This window comes from Dasypus novemcinctus, chromosome 28, assembly GCF_030445035.2.
Source record: "Dasypus novemcinctus isolate mDasNov1 chromosome 28, mDasNov1.1.hap2, whole genome shotgun sequence".
NCBI classification, from domain to species: domain Eukaryota; kingdom Metazoa; phylum Chordata; class Mammalia; order Cingulata; family Dasypodidae; genus Dasypus; species Dasypus novemcinctus.
This window is the reverse complement of record NC_080700.1, coordinates 29974499-29982163: the sequence shown is the minus strand read 5'-3', so window position 1 is coordinate 29982163 and position 7665 is coordinate 29974499.

Below are 7665 nucleotides of genomic sequence, written 5' to 3'. Positions count from 1 at the left end.
TGGCTTCTGCCCAGAGCACTTGGGAACTTACTATTGGGGTCCTGAACTGACATGTAAGATATCTGCCTAACTTAAAGTTGCATACTATAAGGAAACCCAAGCTAACCCTAAGGTGTGAGAGAGAGAGAGAGAGAGGCCTGGGCAGCCCAAAACTATTCCAAACCCTAAACATTTTAGTCATCCCAGCTACAGCCCAAAACATTGTAGAACAAAGAAAAACCATCTCTACTTTGTACTGTCTGAATTCCTGATCCATAAAGTCATGAGATACAGTACTAATAAATTATTGTCATTTGTCATATTGTCCTAGTGTCATTTCCTCCCTGTGAGACTTTCAACAAGTTGATTCAACTCTCCGAGTCTCAATTCTTTAAAAAATAAAATTGGGTCCTTTTGTGGGAAATGTGCTCTACTCCCGACATTTGATGTTCGTCATTTCTCAGTTGAGGAGGTCTCTCACAAGTTTAACACCTTGATTGATTCATATTTAGGCAATTCATCTCTAAAATTAGAGGTGATAGAGAGTTTCTGAAGCTCCTGTAGGCCCTCTCATTCCATGATTGATAAAATCACCTCTATAATAATGCAATATTTAGTTACGATACAAGTTCAGCAACTGTAAGAGTCCCAATAGAGCAGACTTGTAAACAGGATGAAAATGTACTTCTTTTTCACGTAAATACTTGAACGAGTGTGGCGACAGCTTTATCCTTGTTCCTTCATCATCTCCAGGGTGCTGCCATCACCCACATAGTCCAAGGCATACACTTTGAAGCCCACATTTGCCAGGAGAGGGGACAACGGGAAAGAGGAGATCATTTTCCTTGTTTTTAAGGGCATAGCCAACAAGTTGCACACATTTTTTCAACTCACATTTTATTGGGCAGAATGTATTTCTTTGGCCACCTCTGACCACAAGGGAGTCCAGAAAATAGACTCTTTAGCTGGACGTAATCATTATTTCATTCACATAAAGAATCAATAGGGAAACAGATGTGGCTTCCGCCTACCATATGGGAGGACCCAGGTTCGATCCCTGGGGCCTCCTGGTAAAAGGTATGCCTGCATGGTGAGGCAGCACCCACACACGTGAGTCACACAGCAAGATCATGACACAAAAGAGAGACAAAGGAGAGAGTCCAGGCGAGGTGCAACAGAGACCAAGAACTGAGGTGGTGCAATTGACCTCTCTCCCCATCAGAGGTCTCCAGGATCGAATCCTGGTGAATCCTAGAGGGGAAAGATGAGAAGAAAAGACAAAAAGAGAAATAGACACAGAAGATAACACAGCGAATGGACACAGACAGCAAAAACAGTAGGGTGTGAGGAAGGGGAAAAAAAAGAATCCATAATGGGGCAATGGGTAGTCTCTACCCTGCAGTCTTACTTGGATTTTTATTTGGTTATGTGCCGAATATATTTAAATGTCATTACCAACCTATATTTTTAAAGCTGAGTGTGTATATTTGTGTTGCTATATATGGCTACATATATATGCCCAAAAACACATTGATTCAAATAAGGTCAGGTGAGTCAACACAAACTAAAGTCTTTAGTGAAAAATTTTTGAGAGAACATGACTCAGATTTTCTGAGTCAAAGACAACCTATTGAAATTATTCAAAGTTTTGACTGGTGCCTCCCTTGCCAATTATGAACACTGTTCTTGTCAGATATAGGCACATTACCTGTAACTGACTTTAAGCTTTAATGTCAAATGACAACAAAATATTGCAAAATTAAACTAATAATTAAAAATTAAACTAATGCATTTCATCCTTTTAATACCCATAGAATGTAGTAGAAAAAAATTAAAATTCTCTTTCACCCAAAGACCAGATACATTAGCTTTGGGGGCTGCCAATTTAAAAGGAGGCCTCTCACAAAATATTCAACCTTCAAGGGAGATTGAATATTTACTTTAAAATGCTGTGTTTGTTACATTGATAGTCAACTCTCTTTTCTCTATATTTTCTCTGGCAGCTGTACTGAAAACTTTACACAAAAGGGAAAAAGAATCTACTAGTTAAGCCTTTAAGTTATCTAGCTTTTTTCTCTTTATTCCTGAGGTCTATTGCCTCAGAGGTAGAAACTCCAGATCTTGTGCCATTGAATCAATAGTAAAGCTATTGAAAACAATATAGAGATAGGAATTACCTGAAGTCCCATTATTGTATTGGAAACTACTAATAGTCAATAGAATGTGTGTAGAGGTAACTCATCTTCTCTCCATTTTTGGACAAGTTCTATGTAGCTACATACAGCTTCGACCCCTGTCAGATTGCTGGATGTGATATAGGAACTAGGCATCTTTCTTCGACAGTAGGTATAACTGAAGAGAACATAAAAATCTGAAGCATATCTTTTTTTTGACATACCAGGGCCCAAAATCAACCCAGGACCTCATATATGGGAAGTAGGCACTCAACCACTGAGCCATATCAACTCCCCTGAATTGGTTTTCTCATTTGTTTGCTTGTTTGTTTTTAGGAGGCACCGGAAATGGAACCAGGGACCTCCCATGTCAGGAGCAGGGGCTTAACAGCTTGAGTCACATCCACTCCCCCCAAATATATCTTATTCGCCACCCCACCCCCACCCAGGTTGTCTGCTCTCTGTGTCCATTTGCTGTGTAGTCTCCTGTGTCTGCTTGTCTTCTCTTTAGGCAGCACCAGGAACTAATCCTGGGACCTTCCAGAGTGGGAGAGAAGTGATCAATCTCTTGCACCACCTCAGCTCCCTGGTCTGTTGCATCTCTTATTGTCTTTCCTCTGTGTCTCTTTTTGTTGCACATCGTGCTGTGCCAACTCTCCACTCAGGTCATCTTGCCACACAGGCCAGCACTCCTGCACGGGCCAGCACTCCACGTGGGCCAGCTCTTCGCTGGGGCCAGCTTGCCTTCCCCAGGAGGCCCCAGGAATCAAATCCTGGACCTCCCATATGGTAGATGGGAGCCCAATCGCCTGAGCCACCTCCACTTCCCAAGTATATCTTATTGTGACTTTTTCCCACATCTTTTTTTCTGATTGGTTTTTCACCTTGTAAGGCTCAATAAGTCACTTCATCAGGAACTTGTCTTCATTTGCCACAGGGCTGCCAATGCAAAGTACCAGAAATGGTTTGGCTTTCCTCTTGGGAATTTCACTGGGGATAAAATCTTACAATGCCAATGGCCTTGTGGAGAGTGTTTGTGGGGAGAGATGATAATGGGAAGGCAAGCTCTCTGGCACCAGGTGGGAGTTAGTGATGAGCTGACTGGGCAGAGGTGGGGAAAGTGGAGGAGTGGGTCATCTGAGGCTCTGGAATTCTTCCAAGGCTGGTTTCCCCTCACCCCAGCTCTTAGGTAGCTTCTCCCCCGTGGTGGGGATTGGACCCCAGAGTCCTCCAAAGAAGCTTCACTGGTTGGTTGTGTCTTGGGGTCTGCTGTGGCCTAATTGGAGAAGGGACCAGTTTCTGAGACCCATTCTTGGGAATTCCCTCTCTTGGGAATTTGAACTAAGAAAGGCAGAGGGAAGTTCCAGTCATTGGCAAGCAGCGGCGTTGAAAGATCTATGGAGTCTCCATTCTGGAGAATCCAAAGTAATTGAGGGGAAGAGAATCAGGTGAACAAAGGCTGGAGAAGAGGAGACCAAAAGTAGAAACACAGAGAGAAATGCCTCGGGGGCAAAAGACAAATCCTTGTTGCTGGCTTCTCCACTCCCAGCTACAGGCTCCACTTTGCCAGCCAGTGTGTTTTCTCTTCCCGGATGTCATTGAGAAGTTTAGTCTGTTGTAAAACCCCTTATACTTCAGTGACTTGAATTGGTCTCTGTTCCTTGTGAGAAAAAGAGGTGTAAGTAAGAGCACTGTATTTAAGTTTTCATATAATAATAGCTTTCCCAGAAGAATTCTCAAGCTCTGTACAAACTGCTTTTGAAGTTAAGTCAGTGTGATGTTGTAGAGATTGCTGCAACTCTCAGAAATCAGGAGACAGTTGAGAAAAGAGTTGGGGTGGTTGAGGGAGGTAGATATTAAACAGGAGGGACCTTGAACTAAAATGTGAACCACTTTCTGTTTATTTTGTAACTCACCTTTCCCAACTTTCAAATAAAAGGTGACACTTCCTATTTCAATTTGTTCTGCGGGGATTTTAACGACTGCCCCTTACACAATCAGTGATTTGAGTCCTTAGTACCTGGCTCCCATCAAAGGGCCATTGTGAAAACAATTCACCGTTGGGAACAGATAGATAAGAATGCCATCTGCTTTGAAGCTAAAGCGGAAATACAAGTTAATTAATTATAACTGAGTTGTCCCTGTTGGCAGTGACCTAGGTTAGCAGAATTAATATTTCCTTTCATAATTGAAGGCCATGAGGTTCTTATTTATCACAATTATTTCCAACTGAAATGACCAAAGAAGGGTTTTTGATGCATGGTCCTTATCCTTATGATAACTCATTTCTTTGTTCTTTGCTTTTTTGGAGTTGCTGGCATTTGAATCCAGAAGCGAGTAGGTAATAGTTGCTTTTGTAAGATGTTGGCTACTCCCATGAATAGTGATTATAGAGATTCATTTGAAGTGAGAAAAAGAATGAATGAGTTATTTTGTCTGGTTCCCTAGAAACCCCACCTCTGCTCTGTTGACCAGCTGGCCCAAGGCTCCCAGCAGACACGATGGAAACAAAGAGAGGAAAGCCAGGGCCCCTTCCTTCCTCAGTTCACTGTGACACAGCCGATGGCAGTTTATTGTGGTCATTTTGGAAATCAGTGGCTAACTTTGCCTTAAGAAATCCAGAAGTATGTCCACTCAATGTCTCAGATGTAGCCGGAGCCCGTCAGCTTAGCAAACTGAAATAGTTATTCTCTCCAAACACCCTGACTTCCATTACCCTACTTAATTTTCTTTAAAGCAGTTTTGATGATGTCAAATGATTTTATTATTGTATTTGCTTCTCCTCACCTAGAACAGAAGCACCCTGAGGGCGACATTCTCTGTCTTTCAAATTTCCATATCCCTCGTGCCAAACAGAGCGTGGCACACAGTAGGTGCTCAATAAATATTGGACAGGAAAAAAGTCATTATTCCTTTTCATGAAGAATTTTTATCACATCAATTATTGCATTCTAGGGCTAACTGTTGGCATCTTTTTTTATTGCTAAGTTCAGAAACCATCTCTTCGGTAAAAGAGCAGTTTGAGTGTAGAAGTTGTCACTTACAACCTAAAGATCCTAGACCAATCTTCAATTTTCTGGTTATCGGTGGTCACTGACCACTTTTTAAGCTATTATTTTTTTTTCAGTCCAGTTATTTATAGCATATATTTTTGTCATATATGAGGTCATAGAAACTTATATTTATAATCCTTGGGGTATCTTCTTTTATCCATTACTTCAAGATGCTAGCCTGTCAAAATCTTTGTATTCAATAATCTTTTGTGGTTTCGCTATTGACTTTCTATATTTCAATTTCAGCCCAAAATATCTTTGATCCTAGTATAATTCTATAAAGAAGCAGATCCTTTCTGAAACTCTGTAGCCATCGTCCAGAAGGCCGTCATGAAACTCAACGCAAAGAGGTCTGACAGGCTTGCTTGGGCTTTACACCACAACTTCTTTTCCCTTGTTCCTAGAAACTAATTGTTTTTTTAAAAAATTCAAACTGCATTTCAATTAAAAAAAGAATAACATAAAATAACAATAGAACTAAACAGTAGAAAGAGGCAGTTCAACCAATTATGGAAACATGACTCCTAAAAAAATCCTTTTCAGGCCCTCTTATCTACTCTAATTCCAACTACGAACTCAATTTTTCTTCCAGTGTTCAGAAAGTTACATAGATGGACACAATTCAGTAAAATGACACAGTCAAGTTTTCCTTATTAATTAAAAAAAAAAATGGAGAAGAGAAAAAATGCTTAATCATATTCATATATCACAAAGCCAAACCCCATATTCTTTTTTTACTTTTAGCATTGATACAGCACCTTCTTTGCATTTGCTACTAAAACATTACTACATTGTTGTTAACTATAGTATATAAATTGCATTAGTTGTATTTTTCCCAGGTATTACCAAATTCTTAACATACTGTAGTAGAACATTCCTGTATTTATATTATTAACCACAATCTTCACCTATCATCCAAATCATTGTTAAAAATTCTTTATCTTATCCTCCAACTAACATTAGAAATGAATTCTTGGGAAGCAGACTTGGCCCAGTGGATAGGGCATCCGTCTACCACATGGGAGACCCACGGTTCAAACCCTGGGCCTCCTTGACCCATGTGGAGCTGGGTCATGTGCAGTGCTGATGCATGCAAGGAGTGCCCTGCCATGCAGGGGTGCCCCCTGCGTAGGGCAGCCCCAAGCACAAGTAGTGCACCCTGTAAGGAGAGCCACCCAGTGAGAAAGAAAGTGCAGCCTGCCCAGGAATGGCACCGTACACATGGAGAGTTGACGCAGCAAGATGATGCAACAAAAAGAAACACAGATTCCCGTGCTGCTGACAACAACAGAAGTGGACAAAAAGAAGAACATGCAGCAAATGGACACAGAGCAGACAACTGGGGTGGGGGTGAGGGGAAGGGGAGAGAAATAAATAAAGTAAATCTTTAAAAAAAAAAGAGAAACTAATCTTAAGGTGGGGTTCTACATGAACCCTCCACTCAGAGGCATCAAAGTTTCACCTTATAATGCTACTCTAGCTTATACCTATTCTAGATGTATGCTTAGCAAGAAGTCATGCATTATCATCTAAAATGTGTTCATGCTGCACACTTCATAATTTTTTCCATTAAATATGCATTTGACAAATATTTCTTGAGCACATACTGTATGTAAACTAGTGTGCTTGGTTCTATGGGACTTAGCAGATAAGACATTATATACAAAAGTAGATAAGCATATAGGAAACTAACAGGCTAGTTGGGAAGACAAATCCAGCACACATAAAAATAGGCTGAACAGTGCAAGACGTCACATAGCTAAATATTCATGAGGGATTTAGACAACAATGCAAGAATCCAAAGGGTGCTTACTGAAGAATGGCCGAGTCAGAGAAACCTTCCTTGAAATGCTAGAATTTCAAATGGCTTTTGAAAGATGGGTAGAAATGGGCCAGTGAGTAAGATCAAAATAATCAGAGTACCAAAGTCACAAAAAAAGCAGTTTGGGGAAAGGCTCGACAGAATGAATGAGGTCTAAAGATACTCTTTCCTGGAGGTCTGGTCCCTTTTAATGGGCATCAAAAAATTAATAACAATAATAAATAAAACCAAAGAATAATCTAGATCTTCACAAATTGGAAGTCACCACTAAAATGAGACTTCCTCACTACGGGGAGGTGGAAGTTGAGAAGGAATGTAATCAGCAGGTATACAAGCTTGAGGGATAAACAAGAATTGCTGGGAAAGTTCCAGAATTTTGATATTTTGGAGTAAAGAGAAGGTTTTAAGACCGACAAATATAGGTGCTGGTTTAGAGTCCACTAGTAAATGCATGCCTCTTTCTCCACCAGGGTCAACTTTCTGGTCAACCCCACCTCCACTATGCCTAAAGAGAGACTGGTGACCGCTTTCAGACTGTCTCTGACCAAGTCCGAGTCAATTCGGATGAGAGTAGGAGTGGTTTATTAGCAATCACAACCGTCCGCTGCTGCATCTGGAATGGCTCTGTGTCAAAGAA